The sequence below is a fragment of the Paramormyrops kingsleyae genome, chromosome 12 (genome assembly GCF_048594095.1).
Source record: "Paramormyrops kingsleyae isolate MSU_618 chromosome 12, PKINGS_0.4, whole genome shotgun sequence".
NCBI lineage: Eukaryota > Metazoa > Chordata > Actinopteri > Osteoglossiformes > Mormyridae > Paramormyrops > Paramormyrops kingsleyae.
Window position 1 is genome coordinate 30,223,206 of NC_132808.1, and position 26,655 is coordinate 30,249,860.

Below are 26,655 nucleotides of genomic sequence, written 5' to 3' on the forward strand. Positions count from 1 at the left end.
ATGTATGAAGATGTGTGTCGACTCAGGAGGACCTACAGCTGTTCAAAATGAACAAAAAAAACGTGACGTTACGTGGTCACCTCCATCGTTTGCTGTCTTTGTAGCATTAATAAGCGTAACGACTTAGCCAGCACTTCCCACTGTGACCATCACACTTCACCTACCTCCATGGACCCCTAAGCTTACACCCAGTAAACACAGATTAGGAGTCTGTTTTGGGGCTTGGGTCCCAGGGCCCCCATCTGTCAACCCCCCCACCCCCCCGCAGATGGACGGTTAAGTGACGCCTACCAGGACTGCAAAGGTCAAAAAGGAGGAGGCTGTTTCTGGGGGAGACCAAGACATCTGCGTCTAGTGCGGCCGATGGGAGACAAAGACCGGCATGTCGCTACTGAGCCGCTTGGGATGTGACGGCTTGTTGTTCCAAGAATCATTCGTAGTGGGTTTTGCTGATTTTATTTGTGATGTTTATAGATTGAGTTCTTTTGACCATTTTGCCCATAAACAGGTGAATAGGTCTTTACCGGACTACTTTACTGAAATAACATGAAGCAAGAGTTAAACTGACAAATGCTTACATGTTATCTCTGCAAGCATTCTTCTGATTAATGATGTGGCATGACACACGTTATTAGACATGTCATGTAATTGTGACGTCAATGTTGCTTTTTTTAAAATCCGTCAGAGACTGGTATTATTATCAACGTGATGCTTGTATAGTCCATCCATCTATCCATCCAACCATCCATCCGTCCAACGAATCATCCATCCATCCATCCATCCGTCTTCCACCATTTATCCAATACAGGGTCACGGAGCTTTGGTAGCTGCTCAGCCCAAAGTGTTACTTGCATATTGTAATTCTTTCATTTTGTAACAGTCTTTATGCATGAAGCACTAAACATAAACTAATGACCACTTTTTATTTTGCCTGAATCCTGATTGTACAACCTTTATAAGAGGCGAATGTATAGATTGTAAAGTGTCCTGAAGACCTGCATCAACCTGCTATTTGACATCAACATTTCAAAAACACAGCTTTCAGTTGGCAGAGGAGTCTAATAACAGACTGTTTCTGGTTGTTGCATCAGCATTCCAGGACTCTTATTAAATAAAAACCATAAGTTAGAGCAGACAGCATCAAATTATGCTATTCCCACGTAGCTTTGAACATACTTAAGAATTAACAACGTCTTGTATGTGGTTATGTTTGGTTAATTTGTGACACCACCGAAAGGCACATTGAGATGAAGCTGATAAGAAATTCTGCTGTTACTATTTTTTGATCATTTGATTATATGCACCTATCAAAACTGCCCTTATTAATCAATTATTCTACATTATTGTGTTATGCTATGAAAAGTACACCACAAGCAAAACTTATTTAAAATAGTTACAATTAGTCATTTTCCCTTGAATAGTACAGCCTTCCGTTTTGCAACATTGCATCCCAACCAAAAGTGGGCAGATTTGCTTGTTTGTTTCATTTTTATTTGGTTCTGGGGGGCGGGGGCAACGTTTCTCGAAATAGACAAGCATTACAATGGAAATGAACATGCAAAAAGAGGAGCTTGATAGTCTCTGATTGCTGAATATAGTAACAAGATTGGGGAGAGTAATAAGATTGAGAGGCATAAAATGTGTTTTTGCCTAAACGGTATGTCTTAAATTTATGCTTTTGTTCTTCTGCAAAATTCGAAGGCAGTTGTTTTTCCACATCAGGATACATATATCACGGTGTAGAACACAACACTGAGCAGCATGGGAAGCCGTCCGGCAATGCAAACGCGATGCTGTGATTGTTGTTTCGGCGTTGAGCTGGCTTTCGAGCTCCCCCCCAGCACAGCCATCTACTGGGCCCCCGCTCCCGCCCACACACGCCCCAGGATGTTGCAGGTGTACATCAGCCTAAACGAGCTCTAATTATATGAGCTATGAGCAAAAAAATAAAAGAACAAAAGCTGCAAGCTTGCAGACGTTAAATAGTTTTGGCTGTTCCGACGGTGTAAAACCATAGCAGCCTTGGAATGCCCATCTGTATAGTCCAGAGAAAAGATGAGTAGGTGTTGTTGTTATTGGGTTAGGGTTGGGCCTGTCGTCTGGACAGAAGGACCTGGAATTTTAGCGTTGGAGCCCAACATGGTCTTCGTCTTTCTGAGGCAGCCAAGAGCGTCTCTTTAACCTTTGGGTGTCTTTTTCAGATGAAAGAGCTAAATATATGCTGACAAAAAAAATGAGAATAAACAGGGAAACATGACATGTCACATCTCTCTGAGAGCAGGGCCCTCAGCTGTGTCTTCCCCTCCCGTTTTTTTGCACTGATCCCCATCTTTTGCATGTCGTGTTCCTCTACAACGTGTCAGAATTGCTGACAAAAATCCCGACGACAGGTTATATAAATGGAAAGGCTTTGAAAAGGCTTCGGGAAGAATGCATGACCTTGGCGCTCCAATTTTGTGTGTGAAATGAGGGCGGGAACATTTCTTATAGCAACGGATCAATCAAGAGGCGAAACACAAATATCGGTAAAGATTTAGAAAAGGCCTTGAATGATGCCTCATCGTACCCTCAGGAAGCTCATGTTCCCAGCAGACCAGACAAGCATATCATTTCGAGAATAGGTATTAAACAGCATCCCTTCAGGACAGGGTAGACGAGATCACGGTGATTATCATTTTGCAAATGTGTTAATCTCTGTGTCAGGAGATCGCAGCTCTTTCTAAGCCCCTTGTTTTTGAAGGCTGGTCCCTTCCTCTGGTAAAATGTTATGGTCTTCATTGCACATTGAGCAGGTTAAATCAAGCGAGCTTTACTTAAGAACGACAAACAGCACAAAGACACCAGGAACTTTTCAGAATTAAATATTAAGTTATATGTTGCAAGCACTTGTCACCTATACATTCTAAGGGCACCATGTAAAAGTTAATGGCAGAGACTGGTTGGAGCAAAGTTTTTGCACAGTTGCCTTTTATTCAGGTCTTAAAACCTTAAGAACAACCAATAAAACTTGCTCACCACATTTGTCCACAATTAAGCGGCATGTCGCCTGGCTCTAGCGGCAGTTTCTCCTCCAGGTTTTGTTTCCTTGCTAAGCCAGCAGCTGAGTCACAGCCAGGAGCTGGAGGGCCTGCCTTTCAGATGCGGAGCTGGAGGGCCTGCCTTTCAGATGTGGTGGGAAATTACCTCTGTTGTTGCTCAGGTGGAGATGCATCATGCAGCAGGTTTGGGTTACATACGCTGGGCTTCAATGCTGCCTCTGCTCAATAAATATGGAGTTTATATGTTCTCAGTGTGTCATGTGTGTTTCCTGTTGGTATTTAAGTTTCCTCCCACAGTACAAAGACATGCAGTTAGGCTAATTGGTGTCTCTAAATAGCCTGGGTGACACAGGGCCGGTGCTAACCAGGATGTACCCCTACCTCCTATCCTATACTGACAAGTCCCCACCCAACCCCCCCTCCCCTCCCACACACACTTAGGAAATGTGGATATACGACCAATAGGTGAATATTAGGCACCTATGCAAGTTGACACAATTTGCATACAGCTACCCATTTCCATTAATATCTGAAATAGTCCTCGCAGTGAAATTCCGTGAGGAATTATGATCCGCATATTGTTTTAGGACAGTTTTTCATCTCTTCTGCTCCATCCTACCATTTCCGAAGACTGAAAAGGAATATATCCATTACAGAGTCTCCGTATCCGTTCATTTAATTATTTTTTAATACCCTTCCTTTAACTACGCTCCCTTATTTCATGTCACGATGTCATTAAGGTTTCTTGTAGCTCAAATATGATAAATACCCTCTGTCTATTTCGCGGCTTGCAATTTCCCTTCCTCGCAGAGATGCCGTTTAATATAAATCGGTACTGTCTCCACAGTAGCTACTGAACTCTCCCATCAGTCCAGACGATTTTACGCTTTCAGTGCTACCAGAGCTGCTGGGTTATGAGAATGTGCTGAACTTCAGCTGCCTAATTCTTTGATTGGTCTAAGCCCCCCCCCCCCCCCCTCCCCCCCAGGGAAACGCCACACTCCTGAATGAGGTGCTCTACTCTTCTTTGTTCCTGAGTGTAGAAAAGGATTCCATTGTAAGAAAAGGATTCCTCTATTTTTTTTTTCCTTTCTTTTTTTTCATCTCCGTGCCTACGCTCCACGGGGAGTTTCTGCTTGATCACTGCGGTCACTCTAGATTTAAATAGATCTGGGTTCAGTGGGGTTTCTAAAGACAACCAGGCCACTTCCGTTCCCTTTATTCTGATTTTAATTCTACTGGAAGGCATTGCTTCATTTCACGTCTTCCAGGGCAGAGCTGCCCGTGAGTATGCACTAAAAGCGTTCTAAATAGGCTGGGATCAATCTAAATTCAACTCAGTCACTTACTACTGCTTTCTACGAGATACAGAACAAAAACTGATGTGTGTACAATTTTCGCAACAAACACTTGGAGTAGCTGTTCAGATCGGTACCTGGTAATTCGGGCGCTGAAGCCCAAGTCCTGAGTGCTACAGCAAAGAGACAGAAAAGGAATTCAATGAAAAATAAAGATGCGATTAGATTGTGTTTGCTTTCAAGTTTGTACTAAGCCTAACTGGAGTCATGGGGTCTATTCATCCTAAAAATCTATTATATTAAAGGACTTTAGCATAAATGAGCTACGTGTGTTATAATGCCAAAGGGTAGCTAAGGAACCTAGAAGGTGGGAACATTTATTAACATAAATGCATATCGCCGCATCACTTTCAAGAGTGCAATATAAACCAGTGTGTAGCTTTTAAGATATTTAGCATCGATAAAACATAACACAAAGCCAATTTGGGATCAGTCTGGCTGGTTTTTAATTTATATACTTTTCAATGAAAAATAAATGATTCCATGTCTTTCATGTATAATTTTGGATGGGAGACGGAATGGCTGAGGCAGATGTTACAGAAACTTGCACTAGCTATAAAAATATGGTATAATGGGCCACTTATCCAAAACGCACGGAGGAGCAGCAGGTTCTCAAATCAAGTCCTTCGTTCGCTCAGAGGAGGAACCTTTCCCTCTGGGGTAGGCCTGAGTCTGGGTGCAGCCCCAAGAGGCATGAGCCGCCTGGCAGGGAAAGAGGGACAAGCAGCCGACTACACTGTCAGAATAAAGATGGCCGAATTGTACCTCTGCCTGTCACTGGGCCCGTACCCTCAAGGCTCTGCTAATTATACCCTTAACTGTAGGTAATTGTACCTTTTAAGGTACAGAAATGGACTCTTAGGAGCATTTCTGTACCGTTGATGGTACATTAATGCTGTTTGTACCTTTGGTATGTTCCGCAGAGTCCATTTCTGTACCTTTAAACATACAATTACGAGCAAAGGTACAAATTTTTCCCCTTTTTTTCTGAGATGCATGCGTGCAGCAGCTGGATTTATGGGTCTAACTTTTGTAAAGGGAAGATGTTCCGGCAACTTGTTTACGTGACCGTCATGAGTCTTTCCGGCTTCCTTGACTGACAGGCCTGTGAAGGGCATCCGTTGGATCTGGAACCAGGGGAAGGCTGATCGTGTGAGAAGATCAAGGGATGACAAAGGATTAAGCTCAAGCCAAGATAACACATGTTTCGCTGCCATGAACATTGGACGTTTGTGGTCAGATGATTCTTGCCTGTTATTCTGTGACATCACATATTATTTTTTCTTCCTGAGTCTAAAGCGATTGAATTTTTTAAAAGAAAAAAGAAATTCACATTCCACATTCCAGTCTTCATTTTTCCACCACAGTACATTCTGACAGCCGCGCTGCCATGCTCTTATCATAAATGATTTAAATCGAGGCTTTGTTAGACATTTACAGGACCTTAAATCAGCTTATTGATTTCCTTATCAAGGGGAGCCACAAGCATTGTCAGATTAGATGTCTTACCAATCACTGCATAAATGGTGTGATCTTGTAGAATTAAAGAAAGAGTTTGTGATCCTTGTAATCACTAGAAGTCTTATTGATTATCTACCCCCTACCCCCCCATCTCCCTCATCAGATACAGCTGTAGTTCTGTCGATAATGAGTATGGTTGCCCATTACATACAGCGTCTGCAGGAAAACAGCGGGGGAATTCTGTTCATTCAGCACATTCCCTGTCTTTGATGGAAACATTGCTGCCAAATCAAAGATTTACATATAATTCCCCTTTGTGCATAAATGAGACACTTTCATGTGGGAAAACGGCCAAAGAGAAAATGGGGAGAGTTATGCGGAAGACATTTTCAATGTGAGTGAGAAAATTTACTCCTGTGAGACGTTCTGGATGATTTGTGATTCATCAGAACCACAAATCCATCAGTTTAAATAACACCGTCAGAATAGGTGGTGTCTAATTTATTTGAACATCTAGCAAGCAGACAACATGCAAACATCTCAACTATTGTCTTCTGCAGCATGTCTGTATGTGAGGAAACAAATGACATTTTAAATCTGCTTTATACTAAATGTCATTCTCAAATTGGATTGGAATTGGACTGGGACTTAATGGATTAAAACATCTTAGTGGTCTGACCTCATATTTCCTGGCCATTTTAATAATTTGGGGGTACAGTTTCACTTTTTATTTGCACAGATTTTCTGATGGGTGTTTGCTGTCAAAGCGGCATGACAGTGACAATGAAAATGTATTTTTATATTCTGAAATTGTCAGTCTTCATTACTTCCACTACAGGAAATAAACAATAAAATATTACATTCAGTAATAGAAAACATTCTTTGTGTGATATTGGGAATTTGTCTGAAAACTTGTTTCAGTTCCAATAGAAGCCGTTGCACAAACTAAAGACGTATGTAAATGCTGAAGACACATTAAGGGGCACAGAATGGGTTGAATTTGTTAGGGACCCAATTTAAACAACATACTCTGCAGTAAATTAAATTTTTTGCTAATAAACCTAAAATCCATTAGATGGGCAAGGAGACTGAGGGTAAAGCATGCAAGTCAAAAGCAGCTTATTAGCAGGATAATGTATCATCGTAAAACGCCAATCCTCTGATAGGCTTCCAGCTGTTAGACGTGTTTAATGAGGACATGTTTTATTGTTCTTGTGGTCTTGCTGGCTGTATGTCACTGACCAGGATGTTAGACATGAATATCTGAACCGCACAAACAATCTGCTCCCCCGACGTCCAAGGAAAAACTGTGCGGTGCTTCGCTGGTAATTTCGTTACGATACTCATGCACCAACACCAACGGTGGCCAAGGTTTCACAAATCCGCTAATTAGTGAAGCTAACATTTCGGTTAGCTGTGCCCACCGCTGACTGACACATTACCACACCCGTGACACAGACTGGAAGTAATGTTCAGAATAACTCAGAGCAGCCAAGCCAGCCTTTTTACAATCTAATTTATGTAGCAGGAACTTTTTCTAAGGCAATGTATATTTTTGAGAAAGCAGTCTAAGGAGCAATTGGGGTTAAGGGCCCTTAATCAGGGGCCCAACGGCGGCATCGCTCTGCTGCCCTGCGATTTGAACCGGCAACCTTCCAAGGGTGTAGATTTGGGTATGTTCGGTATGGGCCCTACTAATTCTGTGGGAGCAGCGTGTGTTTAGGGGGGTGGGGGGCAGCGCTAACTTGGTCCCTACCGACGCCGAAAGAAAACACGGCCTTTTCCCGATCACAGGCTCGCGGAGGTGAGCACTACACACGTATTTGGATTCATGGTGTTTTTATCTTCTTAAAGAGATATAAACCAGGTCTTCTTTTTGGAAGAGAACCTAAAACACCATAAATAATGTGTTTTGATATTTTCTACATTCCTGAACTGTAGTAACCTAGCAAAATTAACTGCACTGACATTTTCTTTTTAAAATCTTTTCAATTAATGAAGCTAATGCCGAAAAAATACTTGCACATATTCTTAGTTGCTTCTTATAGGTAGAAGACAGTTTAAAAAGAGGGGTAACACTTTACTTAAACCAACCATCCATAATGCACTAAGGATACCTTCACAATGCATAATAATGGTAGGTATAAGCATTAATAAAGCATTATGGCATCTTCTATTGACAGTCATAAGGCATTATAGCGTTGATTTTAATTTTGAAGCAGTCATCTATAATGTACTATAAATACCTTCATACTGCATTTTAATGATCGTATAAGAATTAACTATGTTTTGTAGTGCATTACGAAGGTATTTATAGTGCATTATAGATGAGAGCTTCATAAAGTGTCCATAATACATAATAAACATGGCTATAATGTGTTATTCCTTTTTATAAATATTTGGTAATGCTTTACATTAACTGCACCTTTATGATGCCTTTATAATGGAACATTCATAGAACATTCAGTGCCCCTACGTAATGCATTTATAGAGCATTCATAAGAAGCATGTAAGTACAATATACCTTAATATCATAACATATCTTAACAGCCTTAATATACACTAAAACAAACATTATATGATAATAACAAAGATTATAATCATTTAATCTCATAATGTTTGTTATTAATGTACATTAAAGCTGCTAAGGTATTTTAGGATGTTAAGGTATAGATACATGCTGACTATGAGTGTTCTATAAGTGCATTATGAATGTATTATGACAGTGCACTGAACGTTCTATTAATGCGTAATGAATTCTTTATGAAGGTGCAGTTAATGTAAAGTGTAACCAAATATTTATAGTCATGTTTATAATGCTTTATGAATGCATTATAATGTGTTATGAATGTGTTTATAACTTCTTATATACACGATATTCATAGAAAGTGTTATTAAATGGATAAATTAACTTACCTTACTATTTTTCTCTGTTTACTACCTGACGGCCATCTTATTATTATTATTATTTATTTATTTATTTATTTATTTTGCAAGATATGACATCACTCTTCAAATGCACTTGTGTTTATGCATCATTCTTAAATAAACTTTCTGCTGTCTCTGATAACTAAAAACCTGTTGCTGGTAGTAAGTTGTCTCTGAAATGCGAATTTACATTGCCAGTTGCTGTCAAAGGCAGAAAGTTGACTTAAAGGTTTATTGCATTAATTTGCACTGCAAATGTGGTCATGCACGTTTTTTCAGAAAAACTTTGTAAGAAGCAATTAAAGTGAATGAAACCCAGGCTGAATTTACCTTGTCAAAGTTCCACGCAAAGCTACACTTCCAGAATGCAAAACAGCGACATTAGCATATTCTTGACTGCAGTTTAAAGGAAGATACCAGTGTAATTGACAGTCATGAGTGAATCAAACAAGACTGAAGTGTGTTCCCTCTAAAACTGTAATCACCTGTAACCATGAAAATAATTGCGGCACACAAAAAAACAACGGAAAAAATTAATGAGAATTATGTGTGTCAAAAATAAATCATCGTATGTCACAAATAGTTCATATTTGCAATGTCCTTGATTAAAAACAAAGCAGCAGCATATAATTTTATTAATGTGATCTATTAAATATTCATTGGGCGAGTGATGTGAAATTGACGTCAATCATTTGGTCCTTGTTATGTTCTGTCATCTCTACCCTTCATCTTACAGGGAATGTGGATCAGGCAAACAAGAGCTGCACATCTTTTTTGGTGTTTTTCGACACATTCGTCTTACGTTATGTTGTCAACACCCAAGTTGCTGCTGGACTAAACGGTCTGACCTTTTTGAAGCAAGAGTGCCAGAATATTCTGTGGTCTTACAAGCACTGGAGTAGATCTGGGAGTCAGAGACCTCTTCTGGGTTGAGCTCCATCTCCTGGACCAGGGGATCTGTATCATGCTGTGAGAAGACCTCCACGATGTTCTTCCAGCCCTGTTGAATTCCCAGGTCATCTCGAACCATCTGTGGCCAAAGGAGACCTCTGTATATGCGGCACTCACAGATTTAATAAACTTTCCTTGACCCATGATATCATCTGCTCAAAGCAGAGCTACGCACAGCACTGCTCGTCATTTTTACTATGTAATTATATTTATCTAGTAGTAGCTTTCATCCAAAGAACCATGCAATGGAGAAAACGGGGTCAGACAGAACCTGGAGCAACTGGAGTCAAGTGTCTCACTCAGGGGCCCAATGACAAAATCACTTTGCCGACCCTGGGATTTGAACCAACGACCATCCGATCATGGGTACAACATGATAACCAGATGTGGACATTTCAGGTCCTGAAAGTAAAAATCCAATCACAAGTATAGAACTGGTTGGTTGAAACAAAATCCTGGTTTGGATTTTTACTTTCTGGGCCTGAAGTGTTCGCCTCGTATGATAACCCACCCCTATGATGTACTTTACAGAATATGTAGAGTCCTAAAGTTCTGAGTACAGTGATGATTAATGTTTACAATGCGTTTCTGATTTCTGTGCGAATCCAGAATAGGCCTGTAATGGACAATGACAGTGCTGAGCATTTTGCACCTAGGTGGCCCAATGCAAACATGATGCCTAAGTGCCTATCACAGAGATGATACAGAGATGTCAGTTATGGTTCTAAGGCCTTTCATAAATGACTGAGGTGTCCCTAAGTACGACTGCTTTAAACTCACAGTCACAAGGCGGTGAACCTGTCCAATTTGTGGTATACAAAATAGGTACGTTTATTTATTTTTTTTAGATTATATACTTTCAAACATATCATTTAATATGAGTGTCTGAACTACATCTCCAGAACATTTACAGATTTATATAAGCCTGAGCTTATATATATATATACACACACAAAAATGGGTCAAGATCTTATTCAACAGAAATATACTGTACATATGAGTCAAAAAATGCTGAAATGCTTTGGGGGAAATTTTGAGGTGGAGATGAAGGAGAGGACATCATGTTCCTCACGGTATGCTTTGGGGTGGTGATACCTACTGCTGTTTCCTTAAGTAGCCGGCGCATTTTGGGATCTAAGCCGGGACACTTTAAGCGGAAGCCATGGTTTTATTGAGGTCTTATCAGTCTCTTGTGCAAAGCTTTTTATAAACAGTAAGCTACTGTCGAATGCCCGGCTCTGTGAAGGCAAGGCACCGTGGGTTTCAGAGCTGGCGGTTTTGGCTGGCGGAAGCTTCACACGGGCTTTTTCTGAGCCCAGAAAACAAACCAACCATGGCCCCCACCTGCCTCCAGAAATGGAGAAAAATACTCCCAAGGACGGAAAGTCCACGGAAAGTTCCGCGAGCGAGAGGATGAATAGCGTGCAAGGCTAGCTCTCTGGTGACAACGGCGATGGAGCGGCCCCCATTTTCCCCGATAAATCCCCATGTTAATCGGCCCTGTCAGTGAAGCAGGTGCTCGCGCTGCCTTCACTGTTCATTTCCATGCAGAAGGGTGGCAGGATATAGAAATCACCAGGGATCAAGAATAAACGTTGCTGACAGCACTTATCCTACTAGGCGTGGGGGTCAAAATAGAACTGTCTCCCCACATTTTGAAATATACCTCGCCTTCACAGCGGGCTGTCTGGGAGCTCAGATTTTTTATTTATTTTTTTCCGTTTTAATCGATAAGCCTGGGGCTTCTCCCCCCCCCCCATTCTTTCGTGATGAATAGCTGCGGCAGCCCAAGTAGAGACTGAATATTAAAGGATCTATACCCATGCTCACGAGATTGGACACAGAGATTTGCAGAACCTTTCATACTCTTCCATTATAAGCGTCGACAATCCAATTTTCCTGCTCAGCTTCTCCAATTTATTTAAAGTGTACATTAAAAAATTAGCACAGGGTCCCATACAAATTGTAATGAAGCAAATGAACTCTTTCTTAAAGTGACACAGACTCTTAGATTGCATGAGTGAGCATTTGAAAGCACTTCAGCCATAGAAGGATTTGAGTTTTTTTGTTGTCTCCATTTTTTTTTAAATTGTATTTATTTGCTTGTTTGTTAGTTTATTTGGGCTAACTGGTTAATTTTCATGGTTTCTAAAAATAATTTGAAAACCTTTATTTCAAAGTTTGTTACCAGATGTCACATAATTTTCCCTTAATGATTTGAAACTGTCCTAAATGCCATAAATACTAAATAAATAGATACAGTTAATAAGCTAGCCTTTGCATTGTCACACCATTTAAAAAAATGAAATGAAACGTACATTTTAATCTGGAATTCTTATTGATTTATTTCCACTGGGAGCTCTACATATTACCCATTTCCTCAAAGCCCATGGCCGTATTATACAAAAATATGAATTACGATTGATACATCATGGTTTCTATAGTTATACAAACTCTCGCTCTTATTTGTGTTGTTTACCTCCATGTTCTCTGCATGATATGCATCCTAAGAAATATGGACAGCTACATAACAGAAATTCTTGCAGGAACTTTGATTCCGAAAACCAGAATATGCACTAAGACGTTCCGTGTGGCGCTAACAGGAAACGCACTGAAGGATCGCGAGCCTTAGCTGAAATATTTCCTGAACAAGTTTCAGTGAAGTGTTTACATTTCCTTGCTATTTGCCACCCTTCCATTGTGGCCGCCCCCGGGGGAATTGGTATGAAGTCAGGCCCTTTTCCTTTGTTCCCCTACATAAGCTGAAGGCTGGCCTTACTTAGCACTTCTTAATTTCCATCTCGGCGAGCCACCCAATTTAAAATATGGATAGACACTGTTGGGCTGTTTGCTATTTGTCAGATTAAATTGCTTCACCGATTACCTTTCTAAATGGTAATGTCAGTAACGACTCACTTCCTCCTGTCTGCGGCTAAGGCCGCCGATCCCCGGATGAGTTGAAGCAGTCCGCCGAGCATGAAAACATTAAATTGACTTTTTTGACTTTGTTTAGATTTTCCCCAGCTGTGTTTACAAAATCAATTTCTTCCACAGGCTTCCGCGGCACTTTGATAATAATATTCGCTATAGGCCGATTGGGCCTTACCGTAGAATATTCCGCACACATCGATATGCCTCGCTGATATGTTAGTTTTAAGTATAAGGCACGGTAATTCAAATTTTCAAGAGTCTTTCTTTAGTGTTAGCTTGTCGTGAGCGGGCCTTGATTACAATGAGCTGATCTGAGCATTTCGTTATTTGAACGGTGGGTTTTTTCTATGGATTTCCCAATAAAAGACTCAAACATCAGAGGAAAATATTAGTTCTTTGACAGCATTCCTTAATATGGCACTATCGGTCTTTTTTATGCTAATAATGTTAAGTTATCCATGAAAACAGAAAGTGGCATTACAGTATTCAGGAGCGGTGTCTGTAAGGGCTCTCTTTGTGTGTCACCTTCGGGTTAATGTTCTGAGGCAGGTCACACAGAGAAGACAGGAAGCCAGAGGAGTCCTTGCCCTGGGCAAGGGGGACGTTCTCAGAAATCAAACACCAGGAGGTTAAGAGGACTCTCACAGAAATTATCTTGAGAAATAGAGTGTAGAGGGACACCCATGTCAAAGTCCCAAGAAAAGGATAGTGAAAATAAAGAAAACTCTCTTGTAATAGTCTGACTGAAAAATACGGTGGAAGAAATGGAAATGTGCGATCTATGTGTCCTAGGAAAGACCATTCTCTGGGCTGCCAACTCTCATGCATATGGTGTGACACTCATGCTTTCAGACTCGTACAAGATTCGCTCTTACGGCAAAACTGTATTATTCCATTATTAACCTAAAATTAGCTACATGAAAAGCGTTGGGGTAGTTTGCAAACCTTACAGACTATTTGCAAGGTAAAAACGGTGTGACATACATGTAAATGCGTGTGTATTTGTGTGCAGACTTGTCTTGAACTGAAAATCTCACTCCAGCCAGCTGACCAAAGTTGGCAACCCTACTTTCCATTGTTGACATCGTCATGCTGGCGTAATTTGCCTTGTGATGTTGGATTGAAAATTCTGCTGTCTATGTGACAGGAAATAAGATATCCCATCATGCTTTGCAGCAGGGCAGTTGTGTCCATGATGACATCTTCAGTGCATCCAGGAAGATTTTTAACTGGCTGTAGGTCCACCTTCCATAGCTTCACGCAGGGCTCGAGCTCCGAAAGCCTGCAGCAGCATGTTCCATTCATAAAAGAACAGGGGCATGTAGCCCAGGCTGCCTTTTGATCAATTACCGGGAAGCTGAGGATGAAACAAACAGCCTCACATTGATTTGCCTGATACTCGCCGCGGATAATGTACCTGACAGAGGACATTCCCATTCTCCAGGAAGAGGATCTTTGATTCTGCTTTGCATCTGGCTTAAAGTCCAAAAAGATTACATTCATACTGCTTTTGCGCACATAATACAAGGGCAAACAATGTAAAGGCCAACAGATTCTGGCAGCGAGTGAAAGTATGGCCTTCGATTGGCATCAAGTCTGAGGTACATCCCACTTCAAATTTTATTCTTCTCAGGATAAGCTCTGGGTTACTGTGATGCTCTATTGGTGGTCAGATGGATGGATGGATGGATGGACCACAAACAAAAAAATGCACCAAAAAATAATTTAATGTGAATAAATACCACGACCGCATCATTTCTGACGATGAATGGATGGCTTAATAACGCCACAGCGATTACGAATAAAACCAAAAAAAGCCAAATGCTTTCCTAATTCAGGATGCAACATTCTTATATTACATTGCAGTGAAAACACAAGGAATTCACCTGAAAAGACATCTGTGATTGTGTTTAGAGTAAACAGTGAAGAGGCAGGAACCTGATGGGGAAAAAAGGATAAAATCTGCATGTGAAAATAATTTCTACTTAATGTGTGTGTTGCTCATGCAGTCATTATCTATCATTTCATTTTACTCAAAGCCAATACTTTCATATACCATATGAAGGATAATGTCTAAATCATTCCCACTACGGCTCAAAGAGGGGGTGCATAAAGAGGGGGTGTATATAAAGAGGGGGTGTATATAAAGAGGGAGTGCATAAAGAGGGGGTGTATAAAAAGAGGGGGTGCATAAAGAGGGGGTGCATATAAAGAGGGGGTGTATATAAAGAGGGGGTGCATAAAGAGGGGTGTATATAAAGAGGGGGTGTATATAAAGAGGTGGTGCATAAAGCGGGGGTGTATATAAAGAGGGGGTGTATATAAAGAGGGGGTGTATATAAAGAGGGGGTGCATATAAAGAGGGGGTGTATAAATAGGGGGTGTATATAAAGAGGGGGTGCATAAAGAGGGGGTGTATATAAAGAGGGGGTGTATATAAAGAGGGGGTGCATAGCTGTGGTTCCCAGCCATATATAAGGCGTGTAGCCTGGGCCTCGATCTCCTGTTTTCAAAGCCCCAGCCCTCGCCAGTTTTTCCGCCCAGGCTCGCTGGCCGCGCGTGGGTGTGTTGACCGCTTGCTTGTGTGTATTTTCTGACGGGACAGCGGGCAGCGGATTCCTCCTGGCTAACCGCGGGACGCCCGGAGCAGAGCAGGCGGGTGGTGCAGACCCTCGGCCTGCCAGCGTCGGGGAGCTCACCCACGGCCATATGCTTCGCTCCGAGCCGAGCCAAGCGCCGCACGGGCAGGAGGGGCCGCACGGGCAGGAGGGCACGGCTGGATCCGCCGCATTGCCTGTAACCCCCATCTTGGTTGGAGGACGACGCCTCACTGTACGGAATTTCAGCCATGAAGCAGTCCAAACTGCACCATATTCTGTTACATGCAGAAGCCTAAACCAAATGCAGACTAGCTAAATGCATATTTTTCCATGTGCAGAATGATCAAATTAAACTCATCCCAACTAAGAGGGAATGTTTCCAGAACTTTACGTGAAGGTCTTCTCTAGGCTGGCAGAGAATGCCCCTACTGTAACGTTAAAGGAACATCATTTCCACTTTTTACATTTTAACAAAAGTTACGCCAATGTCAGCACAATAAACTTATTACCAGAACATACTTTAAGCTCAACTAATATTGAAAATAATATTGTTTTGTAATAAAACACTAATTTTTGAACCTGTAATATATGTATACTGTGAACACATGTACTGTCCTAGAATCCATGATCTCGCACCCTCTGCCGTACCATGTCCTTTGTTCTGTTTTATATTGTTATTGTTAGTTGTAGCAGTAGGATAATGCTCTCGGAACATTAGGATAACTGGACACTTTGAAGTTTCCATACTTTAATCGTAACGTTCGCGAAACGTACCTAGAGCGAAAAATCGTTAGCGGGGATTTTTTCCGCCAGTCAGCACTAGTTTTGGGATCTTAACCTAGCGCTGTACATGAACTCCAGAAGTATTCAGACCACGCTGACATTTCAGATTTTGCTTTCGGATGGTTAATGTTACTCACGGAGTAAAGTTATTGATCTCTTATTAGAATATTTTTTGAACAATCATCTTTATGTGACTTTTCCATTTTTTAAATCGTAGTAGTTTTAGCACTGACATGGAGCTCTGTCCTCCTTGGGTTGGTGCTGGCAGACCCGTCCTGGGCTTCATCACTGTCGACTGTCTTCTCCCCTTCTCACTTATACCATCTTTTTGAATTCCACCAGGCAAAACTGGCTTCAGAAAGTAGATCTAAAGGGTCTTAAATTGGTACTTAACTCTCAGATATCTTAAAAGGCTTTTCCAGATGAATATTTTATTACAACCACCCGGGGTTAGAAGGAAACTTCCACACGAAACAGAGCGTTTTTTTTTTTCCTCTGATGAAAGTCTTTTCTGTAGTTTGACAAGGATAGTCTACATGAGAACTCATATTTCTAATTGGTCTCCAGCATCTGTGCAATTCTGAAAACGGGATAGTTTGATTGAGTTTTTCTGCAATTCAATAAAGGCTGTTTACAATAATCGCAGAGGTGAGAAGGTAACTGTATTGATTATGAAAGTAGCCACTTCCCAAGCATGTACCCTCATTGCAGTGAGGTTAATTCTGTCTCATCACATCTCTATAACCACAGGATTCTGCTTATGTTGTAGATTTTCCTTCTCAACAACTCGAGCTCACGAAAGACGTGAACGTTTTATGCTTTTATTCAGGGAGAATATCTAGACTATTGAAGGAATTTTGTAGATTCAAAGCGTAATGAGCCGCATGTCACAGGTAAGGCAGGCTTTGCCGTTAAATGCTGCAAGGCCTAGGTAAGCCTAGAACCTATGCAGGGGAGCAGAGAACCGGAGACAGGGCACATCCTGGACAGAACGTCTCTTCATTTCAGTCTCTAATTTTATGCTTAATGTAAATATTTGGTTGACAATTACCCGACATGAAAATGATTCTGGGTGGTTACTTTGTTCTCTGCATGGGGGGACACTAATTGAATTAAACAATTTGCTGTTTGTATAAACTATAACTGGGGGAGCTAGCGTTCATAGGTGCAGGGCAGACCATAATCGGGGATATAATTATGGTTGCTGTGCAGATGACATTGTGTGGCCCAGACTCTGTGGGCCATCAGCCTTAGCCTCTTGGGTAACCCTTCGTGTTTTGGTGGGGCCATTAAAATGTCACCTGTACTAACCGCACTATTAAAATCTAAACACATTATGTTTTTTTTTTTCTGTTTGTGATTGGCATTGGATTTTAATTATGAAAATTATTAATAATTACTTCATGTTGGGCTGTAGATTCACATCAGGCATGTACGATGCTGCTTTTCATTTCAGCCTTGCATTTTTTTTTTATTAACTTTCTTGCTTTCATTAAACTGTCGATTGAATGAATTGCACACTCCAAATTGCATTTAACCTAGCACATTAGTTAAAGACTCAGTAACCTTTAATTATGTTAAATGTTGAATGAATAATGCAGCCTGTTCATTACTTCAATTAATTGGTGATTACTTAGTCATTCTTACGCATTGGCCTTAAACAATTAAGAAGACTATTAATAATTAATTTACTTAAAGATTGGTACTAATTTATACTGGTTATACTACAATGAATTAGATAATTGCACGTTTAGATGTTTTACAATTACAATTAACAAATCCAATAAAACATAATTGGGAAAAAATCGTCTTCAGTCAACGTATTTGGTTCAAAAGTTGCGTCATGAGATTCATTTCATCAATAGCTTACGTCTGAACAAAAAACCTCAGTTCTAAAGACGTCTTTTATATTCTATAGTTATAAAAGGTTTTGGTTTGGATTATATCACAAACTTTGAATTCTGTAAATATGTGCGTTAATATGTGCAAATTTAGCTGAAAACTAAAGAGCTTCAAAGAACAAGTATGGCCCCCCCTTCAGCCAGTCAGTCAGAAGGCGGTGTACTCATCATCTGTGTGTCACATTCTGCCCTGGGTCAATAGGTCTCATAATTAATCACAAAGAAATTAAAATGAAAAAAAGCCTTTTTGAGAATATTGTCTCTCCTCATGATTATTTTGCACTTCCTTCAGATGCAGGTAAGACCACTGAGGAGTGAGATGGGAGGGGGGGGGGGGGTCTTTTTAGGAAATGTCTCTCTGCACCCCCATTACCACCGTCTTTGGGGCATGACCGTGTCTCTTCATTTTTACACTTTGAATTCCAGTGGAGGAATTTTTTGCAGCTTTGTTGCATCGTCTGTCAAATTAAGAAGAGCCAAGATGTGAGAGGATTCTGCTTTAGGTTGGTTCACCGCTGCTGGTCTGCATACATCTTTGCACTTATCATCCATTTCTTGTTTTACTGGTTTACTAATCTAACAGCAGCAAAAGCATTATCTCTAGTGCTTAACTAGGGTGGCCAGATAATCCTTGTCAGGGGAGACATTTTGAGCTGGGACAGGGTTTGTAAACGACCGTTTCAAATAAATGGACCTGGATTTCACTTAAGCACTGAGTTCTTGCTGTGTGCAGACTGCTTAGTCTCCTGTAATCACGCATGTGTCACTAACGTTAATGTGTAACGGCTAGCTGAGTCTTTCAATCAAGGAAACAAACCAGAAAAAGCGCAAAAAGAACTGAACTAATCAGCCAAGTGAAGGAGCCCTTTGGTTTTAAAGTAGTTTGTAAAACCTGAAGTAGTCCAGTGTCCTCCCTGACATGGAATATCTGGTCACCCTAGCCTAACCATCACCAGGTGTCTCAATTAAACTCTAGGCTAAGAAGCCCCACCTTTTGAGATGAGATGATGCATCCTGAGAAGATGTAAGCAGGAGACTGCAAAGCCTGCAGTGATGCTTCTCATCCTTCTCACTCTACACAGGAGAAACATTTGGAAATGACCATTAAGTGTCATCATACAGGCCTTTATCCAACAGAGATATATCATTCAGATACACACAGGATGACTTTGCTGGTCCCTGTAGAGTCCTCTGCATCAATAACGTCACTAACGTGTCACCTGCTCACTGCTGCTCTGGTGTCGCATGCTTCGGTTTAGCATCTGTGACATTGTGTCAGACAGGAAGACTTGGTGGTAGACGAAACAAACAGAGGTGAAGGACAATCAAACCTGGCCTCAAATGTGGCCACTGTTGGAGACTGAAGATACTGGAACTATCCTAATAGAGCAATTTTCTACTGTCTACCAGAGAAACAAGAAAATTCTGACCACACTAGAAAAGACATTAAGTTATAATGGCCCAAATATCGTTGTGGTTGGAGGTGGACAAGCTGAGATATCCCCGTCATCTCAGGAGAACTCTCTGCGGAACGTAACGACATGGTAGAAATGTTACAAACAGAGATTCTGCCAAGCAATTGTTATCTGTCTGGCAGTCCATTCCCATTGAGACAAAACTGATAGTTCCCTGAAGCAGGAATTGACTGTGATATATGAGATACCCCATTCAGCAGGACTGCAAAGGCTGAGGATTGTATGTTAACGCGACTGAATGATGGCCAACAGCAGACGTCTAACCGGATGTCATTTTGTGACTTCCCTAATTCTTTTTTTGTTTGTTTTTTTAAATCCCATATGCGTAGTTGGGTAATATTTAAGGGCATGCCAAGCTGACAATTCATTTCCCTTTCAGGGAAATTGAATTGGATTCCTTTTTTTACATAGTTGTCGGAATTTATTTCAGGACATGTTCACTTTTTTGCTCATTATTTTGCCTTTTTTCTGCTTCCTTAAGTACTGACATCGTTACCTCCAAATGAACCTGACATCATGCTGTCCAGCCTGCTCTCTACCTTGTGCTCCGTACATCCAGGGATGAGCTTCTGTTCCACTGCGAGCGCATTGGCCAGAAAAGCGTCTGTGGATGAACTGACAATGAACGGATGGAAGAACCGGATAATGAACTTCATTTACACTGTACATATGAATCTCCAAAGACTTTCACATGCTTTCTCAAACCTGGACTGAAGAATGGGATCATAAATTCCATTGAATCCGGGGAGATAATTTGGAATTGCGTCACTTAAAAAATACATATTACACATCTAAAGTTTGGGGACTGCCGTACCATTCTTAATGAACCAGGGGGGGGAAAAAAACAGTTTTAGCTCAATTCTTGCAAAATATGATAATTTCATTAACAGCCAAAAATAGATAGATCTACAGTGAATATATATAGCAGAGTGATGTCTTCAGTGAAGGCTTTGTTCAGCATTTCTCTATATTCCTATTAGTTAGCAGATGCACAATTCAAACGTCGCAGAATTTTGCATTTTGCTTTCCAGCAGCCAACCGACATGCCGTGACCTAGACAAGGATAATAAATAATTACATTCTGCAACATTTTACGACTTAAGGGAGACTAAAGCACACAGACAACTACTAAAACAATAACGGATGATTCTAATTGAATCTAGAGGTGGCCTGACAATCGTAAAAGTGAAACCCTATATTTAAATGCAATGTCTTATGTGTTAGGAGTGAAATTGGCTGGACTGTGCAATATGAGTCCTGGGAAACATAGGAGCTCCTGGAAGGTTGGAGATACTTATCAAACTTTTGTACCATCCATCATGCAAGTGCTTATTCTAGTCAAGGATGCGGCAGAGTTGGCGGGGCGAGCGATCACAGGCAGCACAGGGCACAGGGCTGGGGTACACCCTGGACTGCCGGTCCATCACGGGGCACAGGGCTGGGGTACACCCTGGACGGGATGCCAGTCCGTCACAGGGCACGGGGCTGGGGTACACCCTGGGCAGGATGCCAGTCCGTCACAGGGCACAGGGCTGGGGTACACCCTGGACGGGATGCCGGTCCGTCACAGGGCACGGGGCTGGGGTACACCCTGGACGGGATGCCGGTCCGTCACAGGGCACGGGGCTGGGGTACACCCTGGACGGGATGCCGGTCCGTCACAGGGCACGGGGCTGGGGTACACCCTGGACGGGATGCCGGTCCGTCACAGGGCACGGGGCTGGGGTACACCCTGGACGGGATGCCAGTCCATCACGGGGCACGGGGCTGGGGTACACCCTGGACGGGATGCCAGTCCGTCACAGGGCACGGGGCTGGGGTACACCCTGGACGGGATGCCGGTCCGTCACAGGGTACGGGGCTGGGGTACACCCTGGACGGGATGCCGGTCCGTCACAGGGCACGGGGCTGGGGTACACCCTGGACGGGATGCCGGTTCATTATATTCCACATGCATGCACACATTCAGATTATTTGGAATATTTAAAGACAGGAATTAGCCAAACTGCAAGGTGAAATGAGAATCTGTGACGAATCACGGCAGCCATCTGTCTGCCATAGTGAGTGAGTCCCATTTTCTTACAGATCCCTAACATTCCACCATGAGTAACAAATTCATTAATCATAATATTCATAAACGCATCCAGTCTACTAAATGTGTACCTGACAATGTTTACTTACAAAAACATGGTCATACAATGTGCACTTTATAATATTAAATAATTTTTTAAAAAGAAACATAATTTTATCATTTTTCAAATTAGCTATAAGAGAGACAGCACTCTAGTGCGTAAAAAAGCCCTTACAGATGGATGAAATCTCTGTTGTCATTTAAAATATTGTAGTGTGTAAATTCAGCTCCAGATAAGACGTTCCAGCAGCCAAAAGGGCAGGAACGCTGAAGGCTGTGGGGACGGAATAACCATCCAAATCCAAAGAAGAGACTTAATTACATCAACTGGCTCGCAAACACATTCAGACACCCAGAAATTAAAAGACACAGAATTCTTAAACTCCTGTTAACGCACAATTATTTTAAACAAGAGATTTACGATATAGAGAACTACAGTACATTTACTTAAAAATGGCACCAAAATTCTTGGCATTTGAAGAGGTCTGATAGCAAAACTAGCACACCAGCACTCTTCCGGAAAAATGTGTGACCGGCACAGGTTTCCAGCAGCATCCGCAGAGTATGACCGGCTTGCTGTCATGTTACTGGGAACCAGTCCAGCACTTGCTGTATGTTAGCCGTCTCGCGTATTTTCGGCGAGCTGTGCTACACCGACGCTGCGGAAAGCTTAGCCGGCCGACAGCCGTCGATCTTAAGCAGTCGCACAGCGGCACCAGCAGCACGGAGGCCAATCAGCACAGGCGCTAATTAACTCTGGATGAACTCTGGTGCGCTGTGCTATGCCCTGCACTGGCAGCCGAGACGGCATTCTTTAGCTGTATCGCTTCTGCTGGTGAAACAAGAGCCACATTTAGACAAGGCTTGGAGGTTAGCCATTAAAATGGCAACAAAAACAAAGATAAACAATCCTAAGACACGATACGATAAGATGCGCTGCATACAAACAACTAAATGGCAGTCATAGTCCTGGGGATGTTCCACGAAACAGGACTTCTCAGGGTTAACTTAAGCTAGAAGTCATGATTGTGCAATAGGAATGCTCCTTACCGAAACCTTAATTGGACGATCATGAATGTCCAATTAGAATGCTCCTTACCTAAACTCTTATTGGACAATCATGTCTTCTAGCTTAAGTCGACCCAGCTAACTGAGAAATCCTGCTTCGTGGAACAGCCAGCTGGGACCGTACTGTATAAAGTGCAGAGGTGTAAAGAGTACCTGAAAATCATACTTGAGTAAGAGTACAGATACCTTACTGTATAAATTACTCCATTACAAGTTACAAGTCACCAATTCCAATAAGACTTGAGTAAAAGTCGTAAAGTATCCAATTTTAAAAGAACTTAAGTATTTTACTCGTACTGAATGTAGGCTCAAAGAACACCAAGAAATGTGGAAAACAAGGAACTATTTATTTATGAGGCTTTATTTCCTAATATAGACATTAAATTGAACACCTCAATGTTTCAAAATGGCAGAAGAAGAAAATAGAACAAAAAGTCAGTCTCAGTCAAACTCAAATGTTCAAAAAAAAGGTAAAACAATAAAAAAAACTAATAAAAAAACAAATTCAGAGCTGACTTTAATGGTGTTTTAAGGGCAATTCTTAAGGGCAATTCTTAAGGGTATTTCAAGCAAAAATGGAGCACTCATAGTAATAAAATAATGACTTGAATTACACCATGATAATTATCAATATCGTTTGATATGATCATGATAAAAATATTTTTGCTATATCGCACAGCCTTAATGGATGCTACCACAGTGGCTTTGCTAACTAGCTAATAACTAGTAACCCATAGGAAGCAAGCTGAACAGTCGTTTGAGCAGACAGTAATATCTGATGACGCACAAAGTCTTTAAGTGTCAAGTCTTGTTAACTACATGGAAGCTATATTATCAGCAAGAAGGTCTTTACCTAGTTACCATAGTTTTGGTAGTGAGTCGGCTAGATAGTCAGCTAACTGATGGAAACGTTTAACCAGCAGCAAAACAACCACAAACAACCATGCGGGTCCCACAGTAAAATCTTTGTGCAGTAATTGACAGTCAATAGTGTGTCTAGCAGAAACATTAACAAACAAAATAATAAATAATAGATAGCACTGTTATTACACTGGGATACTAAAGATTTTTAACTTAATGACATAACAGGTACTACAACGATTCCGTTCTGCGAGTTCGCTTTGGCTTCCGCTTTAAGACGTGTTGGACAAGGGCGTGGCTTTCGCGGTACGAATGGGCCGGGTTGGATGTGGGCGGGGTTGGATGTCCAACCCCGCCCTCCTGCAGGCTGCAGCCAGACATACTTGAAGAAATTAGCCGTGGTAGATAAAGATCCTGACTTGTCGCACGCAATCACAATGTAGCGAGTAACGGTAAGCGTCCGTTCAAATGTAGTGGAGTAAAGAGTACATATATTCAGTCACAAATGTAGTGGAGTAGAGAGTAAAAGTTGCTTATATTTTTGATACTCAGTACAAGTACAAAGTAGCCAAAAAAATACTTAAGTACAGTAACGAAGTCCATTTACTCAAGTACTTTACACCACTGATAAAGTGACGAGTGCCAAAATATGTAGACGTAAGCCATAGGGTTAGGTGGTTCAGTGAGGAGACATGGCACATAGCAGTAATAATAATAATAATAATAATAGTACTGGCCAATGATGTGGTCAGTATGAGGCAGTCTCTACAGACCAAGGGTTTATGTGTAAACATTACTTTATTAATGAAACGTTACCTCATCTGTTCCAACAGCGATTGCACAATTCCAACGGAATGTGAACGCAGAACACATTAGCATTTGTAATAATAAACATCACATCATTCTGTCCACTGCTGTAGCGACATTGTTTAGATGGGAAGTGCAGTAATTCTTCATCAAGCAGGTAAGATGGAACGGCGCGAACATTTCTGCAGCTGTATACTGCATGGGGTAGCATAACCATGCTTCCTTCGGTCTAATCACATGGCTGGTGTTAGTAATTTTCATGTCCTGACAGAATTTGTCGGAGAGGGACGACACACAGCAGTGGCAAGAATGGCAACGACGTCACGGAAGAATTCAGTCGAAAATATTACTGCAAATAATCAGCGGTTCTTATTTGTAATTAATCAGCATAAATCAGATCAACGTCAGTGTCCATAGAAGTCCATGAGGAGCCGTTAGCGGGCTTTACCTGCACTGCTGAACGCAAACGCAGAATGGATTGTAAGATGGGCAGGGCGCTAATCTGTGTCTTCACCTTCAAGGTCCTGGAGACTCAGGTGTGTCTGGGTAGGTGGCAGAAGCAGATGTCAGCCTCATTGACAACATAGAAATGAAGCTGCTATTAGAGTGAATGTGGTAAAAATATTGATTTATCACATGCAGAAAGATTGTAGAATTTAAGGAAGCATAACGGAGATTTTATTGTATTTAACATGATAATTGAGCAAACATGACAGCCAAAAAATAAAGACTAGCAAACTAAAATAAAATGCTGTAAACCAGCTGCTACAAAAGATATTAGAAGGTTTTCTTCCTTGGACAGAAAAGACCTAATTAACTGTATAAACCTGACATTCCTTGCTTGAGGATCTGTGTCACCCTAAACTATAATGATCTTCTGTAGTGACATCATGTCCCTAGGTGTCCCATTCCCGACAAACCCTCACAACTCGCTCTGCAAAGAGGAACGATTCCTTCTGCCTCGTTTTATTCTCCTTCAGCTCCTGGTTCTGCACTAAAGCATGCAAGCGACCGCGAGCCCAAAACGACTTAAAACAAAAGAGCCTCCACCACTCACTGCACAGCACTTCAGTATTATGAGATGGATGCTAAGTGTTCATGGATTCAAAGTTTTATATCTCAGAGGAAGAAGCAGAAACAAGGTTAGTGCACCTTGACGCCATGGACATCCTGCAGAGTCTGATGGGCGTCCTTTGCTTTTTGTAAGAGTCTTCATGGGGAAAGGGCCTCACCTTTTGGGCAGATATGTACCTACCTTAGTGTCCGTCCGAATGCGCTCACAACCGGGCAGATTTGTTTGGTTCCGTTTAGCACTTAATACACTATATGGACAAAGGCATTGGGACCCCAGCCTGTCCAGCGCCTCACTCTGAATCACAGGGTATTAGCATGAAGCCGGCTAACCCTTATTTGCTATGACAGCCTGTACTCCTCTGGGGAGGCTTCACATTAGATACTGGAATATTGGGATCTGCTGCCATTCAGGTTGGGTATTGATGTTGGGTGATCAGGTCCCCCTCTGTGACCTTTTGTGGCCCCCACTTCGCAGCTGGACTTGCTTCCAGATGTTTCCACGTCACAGTCACTTCACTTGCTGCTGACCAAGGCAGCTCTAGCAGGACAGACATGTGGAGATCCGACTTGTTGGAAAGCTGTTCAGTGGTGTTCAGTGGTGTCCAATGACGGTCCTCAGCAGACTAACCTCTTCTGTATGACCCCCCCCCCCCATTCTGCTGCCATTGTCTGATGCTGGAGATCACATGTCTGAGTGCCTAATTACACACCTGCAAGTCAGCAGTGGGCGTGGCTTATGTGGCCAGGTCCTCTAATTACTACGGCTGTCCCAGTACTTTTGTCCGCATTGCGTATTTACAGAAAGGAGGCCTCTGACCTCATTTCCAGTACTTTCTGGATTTACGCACTTTCATCAGTACCCCTTAAATAAAATTAGAAAGATGAGCATTCAGAGACATCTTGTGCTGATTTTCAGCATATAAATAAGTTATAATTAAATGCTTAAGATGAATTATTTTAATGTTTTATTCAGATGGGACCTGACTCCTGAGCGGAGCAGCAGTATAGGAGTGAATCTTATGTAAATGAGCGTACATGTTAAGACCCGAATTAAATAATAATAATGCAGCCATATTAATGCAACATTAATGACCTGTAACCACCTACTGAGTATCTAACCATTTTAAGTGCTTGGAGTAGGGAAAGGATTTGTAGGTTTAATATGAGTCCGTTAAAACTAGGCCTTCACTGAATCCTGGAGTCACTAACCCAAGCAGTTACCGTGCATTTAATGTGACAATTGCAGCTTGCACAACCAAAGCACTGAATTTGTCAATAGCTGCTTGTG

At 41.6% G+C, this 26,655-nt stretch overlaps 1 long non-coding RNA gene across 1 annotated transcript; it reads left to right on the plus strand.

Moving 5' to 3' along the window:
- Nucleotides 1-22,844: 22,844 nt before the first annotated feature.
- LOC140593552 (uncharacterized) lies at nt 22,845-24,683 on the plus strand. The gene is made up of 3 exons (XR_011993940.1): nt 22,845-23,938; nt 24,320-24,450; nt 24,565-24,683. It is a non-coding gene; the product is annotated as an uncharacterized lncRNA (long non-coding RNA).
- The last annotated feature ends 1,972 nt before the right edge of the window (nt 24,684-26,655 follow it).